Source organism: Chlorocebus sabaeus, chromosome 11 (genome assembly GCF_047675955.1).
Source record: "Chlorocebus sabaeus isolate Y175 chromosome 11, mChlSab1.0.hap1, whole genome shotgun sequence".
Taxonomy (NCBI): domain Eukaryota; kingdom Metazoa; phylum Chordata; class Mammalia; order Primates; family Cercopithecidae; genus Chlorocebus; species Chlorocebus sabaeus.
In genome coordinates, this window is record NC_132914.1 from 83788514 (window position 1) to 83805266 (window position 16753).

General features: G+C 35.3%; 1 long non-coding RNA gene across 1 annotated transcript in view; it reads right to left on the bottom strand.

Moving 5' to 3' along the window:
• Positions 1 to 16753, bottom strand: part of LOC140712868 (uncharacterized) — a 520232-nt gene that overhangs the window by 202127 nt on the left and 301352 nt on the right. The window lies entirely within an intron of this gene.

Here is a 16753-nt window from a genome sequence, read left to right on the forward strand (position 1 = left end):
AAAAGTCTTTGTATTTGAAAGTCTAACTTTTAAAGTCTTAAATCAGAGTCTGAGACGAGAAGGCACATGAGGTGATATGATTAGGGAAATTGCTAATGTACTGTATAGACAGCCAGGATGGCGTTGATTTTTCAGAATTAAGAATAAGAGAGGAATTAGATATTCAATAGGAGAAATCCATAAGCATTTTGAAAGACATTATTCTGAAGTTGGCAGGGATCCAAGGAAAGAATAGCTCATGAGAGTCTGTGAAGACTGCAATGACTAGACACCAAGCACTACAGTCCAGAGGACCTCACGATGGAGTTTACATGGAGGGACTGGATCTTTCAGTAATGCCTGATGAGTTTAAACATACCTGTTTTGGAACAGGAAAGGAATTATCAGCTGTGGTCACCAGAGGCTGAAATCTAGGGCTTAACTCATATTCTTTTACTGATAAAATGTTTCATATCAACGTTATGGTGTCTGTACTCAAAGTGAAATACATTTATATAAGGAAATAAATGTTTTGTTTCTTATAATTACTGTGTATGCATAATATAATAGATTATTTCATTTTATTTATATTTTCACATATTCTAAAAACATATTATTACATTACTATAAAATAGTTTTACTTTCTTGTTTAATTCACTTAAAATTTAAAATAACAAAAATATAAAAGTATTTATGCTTCTATAACAAAATAGAAGGAAAGAACTTTAAAATATTTATTAAAATACTTAGTACTTTGTGAAAATTATCTTGCTAAAGGTCTCTTTGTCTCCATTCTTTGATTTTCCTCTCTTCCTTTTCTTCTTCTTTCTCATTAACATGAGATAACTTCCTCAATCTCATCATATCCATTTTCTTATGAATTAAAGATACAAGAAAATCTCTAACACCAAGTATAGCACAACTCTCTCACCAGCTGGATACCGACTTTGATATAAATATAAATGACTTGCTATTTAAAAGAAATCAAACTCCAATAATTGAGAGTTATAACTTTTATTAGAATGTTTTCTTCTATACATGTGCAATCTCATTATCTAAACATTTAATCAATTAACTTAATTAATCTAAATTTAGAATTTTATTCTGTATATAATTGGATGCACCACAAACAGCTTCCCTGGTAGGCACCAGGAAATGCAGTGGCACCCAGAAGCTTGGAGATGCCAGGAACTACAGGACCACCAAGGAGTCACAGCCCTGGTTCAGGGATCTCTCAAGTCTGGGCTCTCTGAAGGGCCACAGTTCCTCTCTCCTTCTCTTCACCTGCAGTGTGGCTCCAGCCCTGTTTGTGTTACACCTCTTTAAACCTCACCATTCAGTGGGTCCCGAGTTCTTGTCCTGCAACCAGGAAGAATGAGGCCGGAAGACATGTGAAGGCTGAGCAAGACAAAGAGGAGCTTTATTAAGCAATAGAACAGCTCAGTCTCCCAGAGGGCACAGCTCCTTTCCACAGCCAGAGTGTCCTGACAAGTGTTTAGCACCTAACAGAGAGGAGACCCTGGAGTTGGAAGCTCCTCTCTGCAGACAGATCATCCTATGGTCTCTGAATCTCTCGGCAGAGAGGAGGCCCTGAATTGGATTGCTCCTCTCGGCAGGTGGGTCATCCTGTTGTCTCTTCAGCCCTCAGCAGAGAGGAGGCCCTGGAGTGAGTTGCTCCTCTCTGTAACTGGTCATCCTGATGTCTGCTGCTCTCAGTAGAAAGGAGGCCCTGGAGTGGGTAGTTCCTCTCTGCAGCCAGTTGTCCACCTGTTCAGTTCTGGCTGAGTCCAAGACTTTTACAGGCCTCAGAGGAGAGGAAGTGTGCCCCAATTGGTTCATGGGAAGCCATGGGCAGTCCTAGAAAAGGCACCACAAGTTTCCACTGTGGTCTATGGGACTGGCAGCCTGGACCCCAGCCATCAGGCCCTCCCTGGCCAGAAGGTGGAGCCTCACTGTGGACTTGTCCCCTTCTGCCAAGGAACCTGTCTGAGTCCTGCTCTTGTTCATGGTGCCCAGGCTGTACGTGCCAAGGGGTGCCTTCAGGACAGTGCTTAGGGGCCCTCAGCATCCCCTCAGCTTCCCTCCTATGCTCGTTGGCACTCAAACTCTGGAGGTGACTGAGGTGGCAGGGGCTAGCACGTCAGCATTGCACCAAGTGTGTGCACACCAGGCCAGGCCACAACAGTGCCTGGGCTCAGCCCTGACTTTGCTCCAAGAACAGAGCCGGTTCCAACAGCAGGGAGAAGCCAGGCAGCAGGAGCAAGCACTTCCAAGCCTGTCAGGGAATGGGGGACTTACTGGGCCCCCAGGAGTGCAGGGATGCCCAGGTCAGCAGCCACGGTTTGGGTGACTGCAACTGTGCCTGGGGGATTAGGGCTCCTGCCTGCTCTGTGGAGTGGGAGGTCCAGGTCTGCAGCCATTACTTGGGCAGCTGCAGCTGCTCCCAATGGGGGCGGGGCTCCCTACTGCTCTGTGGAATGAGATGCTTGGCCGCCCTCCCAGCTGCAGCAGGAGCGATGGCAGCAGCCATTCCAGACAACCCACCACCGTGTCACAACTACCAAACACAAAACCTAGAGAGTCAATACAATGAAGATTAGAACTACCAAAAATATGAGAAAACTGAAGTTTTAAAACTGATGTTTTACAAAAATCTACATACACATTTGATGGGAACTATAAATGATGATTTACTGTTTGTATAGTGAATTTATCAATTTCACTAAATTAATCTTGGACATTGTGTTGAAAACATAGATTCACATTAAATACAATTGTTTTTAATTATACAGTTAACTTGATTTTCTAGTCCAGAAGACTACAGATAGTTTCATTCATTGAATGTTTGTTAATTGCCTTCCATGTATAAGGTACTGTACTAGATGCTTATGTACATCATTTAATCTGGGCACTATGACGCTTTAGGCCCAGTAAATTTTGTTGTTTGTATTAGGATGCTAAGAGAAACAGAACTAATCAGATGTTTATCATAAGGAATTGGCTCATATAATTATGGAGGCTTGACAAGTCCCAAGATGTGGAAGGTGAGTCAGTAAGCTCAAGACTCAAGGACAGCTGTTGTTTCAGTTGAAGTCTGAAGGCAAGAAATCCGAAGGCCCTGGTTCGAGGGTAGTCAGGTAGGAAAAATTCTTTCTTACTCAGGGGATAGTCAGCTTTCTGCCCTGTTTATGCCTTTACCTGATTGAATGGGGTCCACTCACATTAAGGAGGACAATCTGCTTTACTAAGTCTACTGAATCAAATAATAGTCTCATCCAAAAACACCCTCAAAAAAACGCACTCAAGCTGTTTCACCTATCTGGGCACTGTGTGGCTCAGTCAACTATATACATAAAATTAACCCTCACAATGTGGAAGGCTGTCCTATGAATTGAAGAATGTTTAATAGCATTCCTACACACTATTAGTTACATACTAGTAGTGTCACACACTACTAGTGTCTCTAAATGCTACACACTAGTAGTGTCTCTCTGCTCCAGTTGTGACAACAACCGCAAAATGTTTTCAGATCTTGCCAAATGTCCCACGGGTGACAAAATCACTTCTGGTTGATAACTGCTGTCATCCATAATATCTTTAATCCTCATAACAGATTTACTATGGAACTACTATGATTATCATTATACAAATGAAAAACTGAGGCTCAGAGTTATTAGCAATGTGCCGAATACCACATAGTTAACACAAATGTAGAGCTAGTAGTTAGGTTCATGTGTGCCTGACTCTAAACTGCATTCCATTTTCAGTACATCGTAGTGTGTCCAGTTGGCAGTTGAACATTGAATAGGCAGCTCAGAAGACAAGTTGGCACAAGATGTGGAGTCAACATGATATACCTAACATAGTTAAAGCCCTTGTTATTAATAAAATTGACTTAGGATAAGCAATATAATTATTAGTCTCAAGGGGAAGAAACACTTCTGAGGGAAAATATGAAATCTTAAAGTTCCCCATGGATTAGTTGGCCCATATAAACCCACCCAATTGAGCAGAATTTAAACAACATTGTGATAATATTCATGGATCATTGAATCTATACTGATCACCAGAATATCTCCCTTCTTTCCCTTTCATAAATTTGAAATAGTCATAATAAAAATCACAGCCTCCGGAGGGATCTTTTGTGTGTGTGTTAGAACTGGTAAGATATGAACACAAATTACTATATTAGCCTAATAAAATATTTCCTAACAAAAACAGAGGGTAGAGGAAAAAAGGACATGAAATAAATTTAAGAGTATTTAGCAGTCATATGATAAGCTTTTGTGGGATAAAAAAAGGTAAGCCTAAAAAAGCTATCTTCTTTCTAAACAAAATTAAGTATAATTGATGGGAAAATATGAATTAGTAATATCCCAGTCTTGACCACAAAATTAAGATAAATAAAATACCTTCCTAGGTTTTTCATTTGTTTGTTTATTTGTTTGTTTACTTTATAGACAGAGTCTTGCTCTGTCTCCCAGGCTGGAGTGCAGCGGCGTGATCTCAGCTCACTGAAACCTCCCCCTCCTGGGTTCAGGCGACTCTCCTGCCTCAGCCTCCCAAGTAGCTGGGATTATAGGCGCGGCTATATAACCAAGCCCGGCTAATTTTTGGATTTTTAGTAGAGATAGGGTTTCATCATATTGACCAGGCTGTTCTTGAACTCCTGACCTCAAGTGACTCACCCATCTCGGCCCAAAGTCCTAGGATTACAGACTTGAGCCACCACACCTGGCCCTGCCTAGACTTTGTTTATAATATTTTGTATCTATTCTTCAAGAGGGTATCCACTTTTTTTTATTATTATTATTTTTTAAAATTTCAATAGGTTTTTGTAAAACAGGTGGTATTTGGTTACATGAATAAATTCTTTAGTGGTGATTTCTGAGATTTTGGTGCACCCATCACTGGAACAGTGCAGCTCCTTCCACACTGAATAGAATTGACCTGGCAATAAATAGGTACTTTTTTGATTATTATATTTTAAGTTCTAGGGTACATGTGCACAACATGCAGGTTTGTTACATATGTATACATATGCCATGTTGGTGTACTGCAGCCATTAACTCGTCATTTACATAGGTAGATCTCCTAATGCTATCCCTTCCCCCTCCCCCAACCCCAAATAGACCCCAGTGTGTTCCCCACGCCATGTCCAAGTGTTCTCATTGTTAAATTCCCAACTATGAGTGAGAACATGCAGTGTTTGGTTTTCTGTCCTTGCGATAGTTTGCTCAGAATGATGGTTTCCAGCTTTATCCATGTCCCTACAAAGGACATTAACTCATCCTTTTTCATGGCTGCATAGTATTCCATGGTGCATATGTACAGCATTTTCTTAATCCAGTCTATCATTGATGGACATGTGGGTTGGTTTCAAGTCTTTGCTATTGTGAATAGCAGCTTGATTTATAATCCTTTGGGTATATACCAAGTAATGGGATGGCTGGGTCAAATGGTATTTCTAGTTCTAGATCCTTGAGGAATCACCACACTGTCTTCCACAATGGTTGAACTAGTTTACAGTCCCACCAACAGTGTAAAAGTGTTCCTATTTTTCCACATTCTTTCCAGCACCTGTTGTTTCCTGACTTTTTAATGATTGCCATTCTAACTGGTGTGAGGTGGTATATCATTGTGGTTTTGATTTGCATTTATCTGATGGCCAGTGATGATGAGCATTTTTTTCATGTGTCTGTTGGCTGCATAAATGTCTTCTTTTGAGAAGTATCTGGTCATATCCTTTGCCCACTTTTTGATGCAGTTGATTTTTTCTTGTAAATTTGTTTAAGTTCTTTGTAGATACTGGATATTAGCCCTTTGTCAGATGGGTAGATTATAAAAATTTTCTCCCATTCTGTAGGTTGCCTGTTCACTCTGATGGTAGTTTCTTTTGCTGCACAGAAGCTCTTTAGTTTAATTAGATCCCATTTGTCAATCTTCGCTTTTGTTGCCATTGCTTTTGGTGTTTTAGTCATGAAGTCCTTGCCCATGCCTATGTCGTGAATGGTATGACCTAGGTTTTCTTCCAGGGTTTCTATGGTTTTAGGCCTAATATTTAAGTCTTTAATCCATCTTGATTAAGTGTGACTACTGAGGCTAGGTCTTTAAAGACATGGTGGCTTCCACCATAGCTTCTGCTGATCTGCTAGATGGCTCATGCTGGAGAAAGCCAGCAACCCTAAAAACAGCTCAAAATGTTGAGAGACTGAGGATTCCTGAAAGCAACTAACAATAATTTCTTAGGCAATTAAATTTGAGCCATGTTGAAAGCAGGTATACCAGTCCAAGTTAAGCCTTAATGTGACTGTATCAGGGTTAACATCTTGGATGAAACCTCATGAGAAATTCTAAGCTTGGCTGGGTTGGTGGCTCATGCCTGTAGTTCCAGCACTTTGTGAGGCCAAGACATGTAGATCACGACGTCAGGAGTTTGAGACCAGCCTGGATAATATGGTGAAACCCTGTCTCTACTAAAAATACAAAAATTAGCTGTGTGTGGTGGCACAAGCCTGTAGTCCCAGCTACTCAGGAGATTGAGGCAGAAGAATCTCTTGAACACAGGAGACGGAGGTTGCAATAAGTCAAGATCATACACTGCACCCCAGCCTGGGTGACAGAGCGAGACTCCATCTCCAAAAAAAAAAAAAAAAAAAAACAGGAGAGAGAGAAATTCTAAGCTGAAACCACCACAGTTTGAATTTGGGAATTCATATTTTTAAATTCTGAATGATTTTGAGATAATAAATGTTTGTTTTCCTTTTAAGCTACTGAATTTGAGGCAACTTATTAGGCAGCAATAGATAATGAATAAAACATCCATCTAGAGGTACACAAGTGGGGGTGAGGTATCTTAAATATTTAAGCAGTCATATTTTTACTTGGCCTATCCTTACCATACTTACTCAAAGCAAGATTTTCAGATTAAAACAGCAAGGTTGTTTCAAAGAGTCGATTTCAAAGACATTGTTCATTGAAGTTACCTATGGTAACACTAAAGGTCTAAGTTAAAGGAGCCCATACATAAGATTTTGTAAAGTAAGATAAATATACAACACCTTTCCTATCCTTCATGTTGTTCTCTATAGAAGACATAATCCAATATAGTCTAAGAAGAAAAAATGCTTCCAACAAAGTCTTCAATTGTAACATTATTGCATTTTAGCTAGTGCAAATATATTTTGGATATCAAAATCACTCTGTATAAAATCAGACTAAATCTATGAAAGTCAACCCGAAGACAGAGCAACATATAATTTGTGTACTATGATCTATTGAAACCCTATCGATGACTGGTAAATACTAGATGGTAGATTATGCAAAAGTTCAAAAAATTGATTTAAAAGTTCAAAATGATTTCACCCAAAATGGCATTGACTTCTTATTGATTTAACCCAAAGCAGTCCAAATTTACACACTACCACATTTAAAACTTACAAAATAAGCAGCGGAAAATGGCAAATTAAAGTGCATAAATCAATTGCTTGACAAGTCTAGATTTTATAACTAGAGAATTATGAAAAACTCAGACACATTATACAAGTAGGTAATTTTAGAAGTGAAATTATATTTTAAGTTAAATGTTACTTAGTCTAAAGCTATTACAAATGATAGGAACTTAGTCACTTTTATTCATTTTTAATGATTTATAAAAATGTTTCAACCATGGATGTCAACATTGATTCATCTCCAACCAGATTTTCACTCCCACCTTAACCTTAATATCATCTTTAGCTTTGTATAAGCAAATCAGTACAGGCATGCCAAATAAATGCTATTTCTGTATTCACTTCTGGTTTAGGCTTACGTCAGGTATCCTTTCCTTGTAGTTCATCCAAGTATTTATTAAAATGTTCCCAATGTTGTTGATAAAGAAAAGAAAAATTAATATTCTTTAACAAAAACATGATATTTGAGCCTTTATAAGTGTCTGAGAGGACTTGTCACTAACCGGAACAGTGGTTCTCAACTGTGGACTCCAAATCAGCAGCACCAGTAACACCTGAAAACATGTTACACATGAAAACTTGTAGGGTCCTACCTTAGACATGCTGAATCTGAAAAACTGGGGAAACAGGGCTCAGTGATCTTCTAACAAACCCTTTGTGATTCTAAGACACGCTAAAGATTGAGGAACAATTAGAATGTAGAAGAAATTGGACTGATATTAATGATGTGGACTATGCACAACTATTTGCAAAAACAAAATATTTCATATTCAGGAAATAAGTAGGAAGAGGTTCTACTCAGCTCCACCAACAATTTCTAGTTCAAAAATACAGAATCTGTTACTCAACCAAAATAAAAACCAAACCAAAGGAAGTAGCCACTTTTTTACTGTGTACACAACACCATCTAAGGAACTGTGGGAGAGCTGTTTTTCTCTCACCTTAACTTTCAACCATTATGTTGTGGGGCATTTAATTTTTCCTATTTCTTTCATTGCATTTTTATTATTTAATATGTATCTTTTCCTCTCCTAGTTCCTTGAGAGTAGTGGCCATGCCTTTTCTTTTTTTGCCATTGAATGTCCAGAAACTATATCAGTACCTGATATGCTGTAGAAACTTAAGAAATATGCCAAATAAGCATGGAATTAATAGATTAATGAATAAAGTGAATGAATGCTGCACTATAAACTGTCATGTCTATATCAGTTTTCACTGGATTCTTCTGAACTATTATTGTAACTGGCACAGGGGAAGCACATAATAAATATTTGGTCAATTAATAAATTTACTAATGCATTGAAACTGTTTTCCCAACTTGTGCTTTGCCTTTAAACTTAAAAACATTTTAAACTTACAAACATTTTTTGATTTTATATATTCAAATATAGTTTTTGCCTTCTTTGGGGATTTCCCTCCATAATTCTAATCATTAAAGCTTCTCATTAATATGTTCCTAAGTCTAACTAGATTTATGTTTCTTTTATTTTGCTAATCCCTACTTCTGTTTAAAGAAATTTTATTTTGTTTACTTAAGATTAGTCAATGAAATAACCAAATTGAGTGCGTTCTGTTTTATATGATTAAGAGAGTTGATGAGTAAATTTTTCACACACATATACAGAAGAGTTCAAAAGGGATAAAATGATAAAGAAAAATTACATGGCATTATTAGTTTTATAGTCCTACCTTATTAATAGTACGGTAATTTTTATATTTATGTTAATAGTATAATAATCATAAATTATTAATTTTATATATCTTATTGGAAAATTCACTAACAAATTTCACATTTCTGTCTTTTTTTTAAACCTTGAAACATTCCAGATTAACACCCAGAAAGGACTGTCTCTGACAGTAAAAATGTATAAAGTATAAACATTTAAAAAAATTCCTTAGATTATTCTGTTTCTCTTTTTTAAGACATGGTATTTAGCTATGTTTGAAGGGTTTTTTTTTTTTTTTAAATAGAAGTGTTGGAATTATATATCTACTATGTTCCAGGTGTAGTACAAAGTACTTTTTCCATGATTTCATTAATTTATATAGAAAACTTCTAACGTAATTTTTTGTCTCTTTATTTTTTAGAATAGAAAACTTTCAGATAATGCCAGTATTTCTGTAGGGAAACATTAGTAGTATTTTACCCTATAATTATACTTAAGTCTATTTGATTCCAATAATATATCAGTCAACTCTTGCTGTGCAAAACATAATCCAAAATCTAGTGACTTAAAACAATGAATCTTTATTATTTTCTACAATTCTATGGATGGCTAATGGTTCTTTTGGTCTATGCTGGTTTAGCTGATCCCTCTGGTCAGGTGGTGACTTTACTGGGGCCTTACAGTCTGGGAGGTCCTTACTTACATACCAGGCAGTTGGCCCACTCTCAGCCACAGTGCCACATGTTGTTTTCTACATGGACTCCTCACCAGGGGAGCTCAGGCTGTTCACATGATGATATCAGGATTCTACAGTCAGCTAGAGAGCGAGCCCCATTTAAGAAGCTGTTTTACACTTCAGAATCATTAGTTGATTCTACTTGCATATCAATTAATGTCTCAGTGGCCAAACAAGTCACATAGCCAAGCCTAGATTCAAAGAGAGGAGAAGCTTTCAACAATGCAATTTTTAGAATAAGGTCTGAATTGTGTGTTTTCCAAATAATCAAAATTGCGCATACTTTAGATAAAATCATATTCCTGCACACAAATTTGGGAAGGCATTTAATATTCTCATGGAAGGTGAATAAAAGTCATGATTATTATTTTTTGGAAAACATATACAATTGCTCAGAAATATGTTTAATTGATTCAATTATATTTTAATAGTAATTTGCAAAGCAATATATGTGTTCTTGGTGGATTTATTTATATCCTCGGTTTATTTGTGTGTAATATTTTGATGTTTATTTCTATAATTATCTAATGTTGCTGAAAGTTAATTTTAGTTGGATAGTGATCAAGAAGTAGAAGCCACTCCAACCTCAAAGGAATTTGTTGATTAAAACTCACGGCCTATACAAACATTTTGGTTACTGATCCTCCATTAACATGCTTTATCTCAAGTGTACACAATGTGCTTTTGCTACAATTAATAACAGCATACATACAGTTAGAATGTTGTCTATTAAATATAGCATTGCTTGGCCAATCAAATCATTGTACTGTGGAACAGGGAATGGCTTGCTATAAGTAAGAAAGAAAGGCATAGCATAGCATTAAAGAAAAGCAGAGACAAACACATATTTCCTGGAACTTAGAAATATAGTAACTTATTAGTGAATTGTAGCATGTAGTCAGAAAACTAAACTGTTATACTCAATAGATACATTACTCTCAGAGATATTAAATGAAAAAAAGATAACTGAGCCTGCTTTTATATTCAGCATGCAAATCTTTTTAAATTTAATAGTGATTGTTTTATAATCACTGTTAACTTACTTGTTAACATTTTTAGTCTTTTATTTTTTATAAGTGAACCTCCAAAAATTCTATGTCCAAAGTGTGCCTTGAACTCAGAAATATTAACAAATATTTCTCTCTATGGATCTAAAGGGATAAATTGGGTGATGATCATTCAACTTACAAGTCAATTTGTTACAGTATTCCTTCCAACAGCCACCCTCTGGCATATTAAAGTGTGAATCAATTTGTAAATGATGACTTATACACTTGCCGAGAGAGTAATGCAACTTACATGAAGATTGCTTGTAAAACTTATTACATGTGAATCATTTTTCTAAAATAGATGCAATAGCAATTAGATAATTTAGTATACTTTTTTCTAAAATGCTTAATATAAAATGGTAGTTTTGATAACCTCAAGTAGATACTATGTCACCAAATATTTATTTCAAATAGAGCAAACTCAGTCTATAGTTCAACATAGGTTGAATAATGTTACATAACCACAGGCTGTGTCTCTTCTAAAGATAGCACATATTTGATATTACATCTTGTTGCCAGATTAGATGACAAGCAATATTCAAATCACAAAATCCTCTTGTATAAACAGGCTGTAACTATAGTGCCAGATTATGATTTTCAATTACCATATGTTTCTAAATGTTTGTTTAGGATTTTAGAAACAGTGTGCTTTTTTGTCCCAAGCAATAAAATAAAATAAGCCTTTATTTTGATAATATTTGAAAGTATAAATAGTGGAAAGAGAAGACAAATTATCTTTAAATCTCGGCTTGATAGAAGGGAATTATGGTATTTTGGCCTAGGGGAAAAAAAAAAAAAAAAAGAAAACTGAAATTAACTCAAAAAATCACTCAGGCTCACAACACCAAAAAATAAAGGTAGTAAGACTATTGTCATAGAAGCAGAGTTCTATTTTTTTATGAATGTGTCAGTGAACAACAACAATACTTGAAGCTTTAAACTGCTATTGTAAAACATTTTCAGAAGATTCTATTTTTTCTCATCATGATATAAAATTACCAGAGACACTTTATTTATTTATTTACTATTATACGTTAAGTTCTAGGGTACATGTGCACAACGTGCAGGTTTGTTACATATGTATACATGTGCCATGTTGGTGTGCTACACCCATTAATTCGTCATTTACATAAGGTATATCTTCTAATGCTATCCCTCCCCCATGACCCCACCCCATGACAGGCCCTGGTGTGTGATGTTCCCTTTCCTGTGTCCAAGTGATCTCATTGTTCAATTCCCACCTGTAAGTGAGAACATGCGGTGTTTGGTTTTTTGTCCTTGTGATAGCTTGCTGAGAATGATGGTTTCCAGCTGCACCCATGTCCCTACAAAGGACATGAACTCATCCTTTTTTATGGCTGCATAGTATTCCATGGTGTATATGTGCCACATTTTCTTAATCAAGTCTATCATTGATGGACATTTGGGTTGGTTCCAAGCCTTTGTCATTGTGAATAGTGCCGCAATAAACATATGTGTGCATGTGTCTTTATAGCAGCATGATTTATAATCCTTTGGGTATATACCAAATAATGGGATGGCTGAGTTAAATGGTATTTCTAGTTCTAGATCCTTGAAGAATCACCACACTGTCTTCCATAATGGTTGAACTAGTTTACAGCCACCAACAGTGTAAAAGCGTTCCGATTTCTCCACATCTTCTCTGGCACCTGTTGTTTCCTGACTTTTTAATGATTGCCATTCTAACTGGTATGAGATAGTATCTCACTGTGGTTTTGATTTGCATTTCTCTGATGGCCAGTGATGATGGGCATTTTTTCATGTGTCTGTTGGCTGCATAAATGTCTTCTTTTGAGAAGTATCTGTTCATATCCTTTGCCCAATTTTTGATGGGGTTGTTTTCTTTGTAAGTTTGTTTGAGTTCTTTGTAGATTCTGGATGTTAGCCCTTTCTCAGATAAGTAGATTGCAAAAATTTTCTCCCATTCTGTAGGCTGCCTGTTCACTCTGATGGCAGCTTCTTTTTTTTTGCTCTGCAGAAGCTCTTTAGTTTAATTAGATCCCATTTGTCAATTTTGGCTTTTGTTGCCATTGCTTTTGGTGTTTTATACACAAATTCCTTGCCCATGCCTATGTCCTGAACGGTATTACCTAGGTTTTCTTCCAGGGTTTTTATGGTTTTAGGTCTAACATTTAACTCTTTAATTCACTTTGAATTAATTTTTGTATAAGGTGTAAGGAAGGGATCCAGTTTCAGCTTTCTACATATGGCTAGCCAGCAGAAACACTTTTTAAAGGTTATTTGCTATGTTTCCTACAATGAAACTAATAAAATAAATAAATCTCAATGCTCAAAACATTGACGTTTTTTAATTATGGTCATAGCCTTTTTTTGATCACATCTGAACTAGATAATTCTGGAAGTGTATAAATCTGTATAACTTAATTATAGACAGTAAGGCCTTAAGCTTGTTTGCGTGTGTTGCTTTTTTCTTTCATATTGTAGTATCAAACATTCAGAAAACAATTTTCATCATTGATCTTAAAAATCTCTTTACTTTTTCTAGGATTACAAAGTTCTATCTCTATTTATTACTGCATCCAACATTGAAATTTATAAAACGATTAAATAATTATATATTATTCTATATACTAAATAGCTGTCAACATGGGATATGGAAGAAAAAGAAGCTCAGTCTTTCTATTACATCTCTGTATGGACACTTCTGAAACTTGGTAGGTGAAAAACTTTGTCGGTAAAATATTTTCTACTGATTACTAAGGATAAAATGAAACCATATATCTCCAAACATATTTACATTCACCAAAGCCTTCCTTTATAGGTTTCAAGTAAAACTAAACTTTGACTTAAAGGTCATAAAGTTAAGCAGAGGCAAATTTTTAAAATGCCTTTGTTGGAATAGTTTATAGAATTAAATTTTACCGGCTGTGAAAGTGTATTTACTCAAACACTTTAAAAATTGTATGTTTTTTCTGAGCTGTAAGTACATGGACACAAATAGAAGTACCTTTATCTGAAAATATACTGAATTGGGAAGCTGAAATGTCATAAAACCCTTCTAAAATAGTGTGTGGAGATAGTCATAACTGAGAAGGCATCCCCCAAAAAACACCACTGTCTACATGCCAGCTAAAAGTGACATGGTAAAAACAGAAATGCTAGAGAAAAATGTAGAAGGAAAACAGGGTGGGTTGAACCTATGTTGTTATTTCTAAAATTTTGACTTCAAGGACATTTTAAATATATTTTAATACATAAAAAGCATTTATTTATTATTATGTCAGCATAGATACATTAGGTAAAAATTTTTTTTCCAGGGTAAATCAAATAAGATAGTAAAATTTCTTGATTAGTGTCCTATATATTGAAGTTGCTTTTAATTTCCCACGTGTTTTATTTTTATTTTGCTATAAGAATTTTCCCCAGGGTTAATGTTTGTTTGTAAATTTTAGAATAAAGCTTGACATATTAATACTTTCTTTTTTGCTTATGTAAAGTATTAGTATTTGTGACCTTTGCCAAAATGAAGCTTGTTTTTCTTCTTTTTCTCCTTCTCCCTCTCCTTCCTCATCCCCTTCTTCCCCCCTTGTTTTCTTTTCCTACCCCTCTTCCTCTTCCTGCTCTTCCTTTTGTTCCTCCTTCTCTTCTTTCTTTATCCTCTTATCTTCCTTTGTTCTTATTAAGTTCAATATTTATAGTCATTTTTAGCAAATCTAAATGTTTTTAAAAATTATAATATTCATATAGGCAGGAATTTTTGTCTGTTTATCTCATTGATATCTTACCTGTGCATCTAAAAATGCCTGGCTCATAGCATGTACTCAAAGATACCAAGAGAAATTTTAGTTAACACATATGGTGGTATACAATTTAAACTTGTATCTATTGGATATTATTTGTTCAGAAAATTAAATAAATATTTGGTAAATTTTGTTTATTACTTGGAAGAAAAAGAAAACTAATTTAGAGCAGAGTTAAATGATCTGAATATATGATGCAGTCAAAACACCATACACAAAGTGGTGGAATTAAATCATTGGGGTAAAAACATCAAGAATTTTGCTAAGTCTTGTCTGATTAGGCAAACCCATCACAAAAAGAGACAGACAAACAGATTCCCTATTTGTGAAGATGCAAAACTTCTGGAAGTTTTCAGAACACATGAATGCACTTTACAGGGTAGGCATATTTTTCTGCCCTAAGAGCTCCTAGTCAACACTTTGATTGGCTTTTTCTTGTATTTCAGATCTCAGTTCAAATGTCAACTTTGTGAGAATTGTATTCCCATTAGGTTATCTGAAGAAGTTTTCCCACCTCCGGTAATTCTCCAGCTTTTAGGATCTTCAGATCATGATACATACATATACACATGAATAAATATGACTGTATATGTATTTTATAGTTATCTGTCTCCCACATTAGAAGTTACATTTTTGGAAGGTGGAGAACAGGATAATCTTCTGTCTATTCCAGTTGTATACTCAGGATCAACAGGAATATGCATGGCAAAAATAAGTCAAGGTAAGAAACTGAAGATTTTTCCTTGTGTTAAAAGATGATCCACACTGGGAGGGAATTTTTCTTGATTTTTCTAATACCAGGGAAACATGAGGTGCTCATTTAATATTTGAGAACTTAAGATGTCCACAATAGAATAACCTCTCAAGGGTAATTTATTTAATATATTTCCCTTAAGTGAAAATAAGACAGTTAACATACTTCTTAAAAGATGGTCTTTCTCTTTCTCACAGCTCCCTTTAGTTAATCCTCAATTCCCAATTTGCTTTAGCAAATTCCCATTTATGCAAGTTTGGATCCACAGAATGAATTGTGAACTATCTTAATGGTCTATTATGTAGTGTACAAAACAAAGGGACATTAGCCAGATGAACATTTTAGGCAAAATCTAAGATAAAGAATATACTAGTGATTAAGAGCACAAAGTCTGCAGACACACTTTGAGTTTGTCTCAAATCCCAGCTCTTTTCATTACTGAGTGTGTGATTTTTGAGAAATGTGCATGATTACTAGCCGATCCATCATCTCTTTATCTGTAAAATGTAATAAAAACTACTCGTACATATTTTGTGAAGATTAGATAACTCACTGTATGTGAAGACTTTAGAACTGTGTATAGAATGCTATAATCAATCTGTTTTATCTATTATTTTTAAATATATAAGAAGGAAACTTCTTAAAAAGAATGGAAGAAGCCAATTCCAAAGGAGAAGATTGATTTTGTAACCTGACTTTATCGCTTACTGGCTTTATTATTTCCTTCATCTGTGAAGGTAATACTTCCTGCCTACTTCACAGGGATTTTTTGAGTTACAATATGGAAAGTTCTTAAAACCAGGTCAGGTATATGGTAGCTCTCTATAAAAAGTGAACTATTTTATTTTGTTAATTATTTTAACATTGATTGTGATGATCCTACAAAGATATCCAAGATATATGTGAAAATATTAAGAGCACTATCATAAGATTTCTGGCAGCTTTTAAAAAAATTGTATACATACTTAAAATATATTGTATATAATTTTTAAATAAATAAATACAAGAAATGTTAGTGCTTTTTGAACATGAAGTTCATCTGACTGCCGATGTTTCATCAGAAAGGACTCTATAAAGTAGCTCACTAATGTATATTACTGTATTTCTGTCAAAAGCCTTTAATTATTAAGTCATTTGAAGAGTTTAATTGCCCATTATACCTGTTGACTTACAGTTGGAAATATAGTGTGATTTTCTTTTTAATTTGATGATGATAATTTACAGACTAGGTTTTTTTCATTTTAGGTTTAATGATGCTTTATTTCCTATTGGAGAGACTGTTGTTTCTCATCCCCAAACATTTTAATAATGCTTCTAGTTAAGAGTGTTAAATGA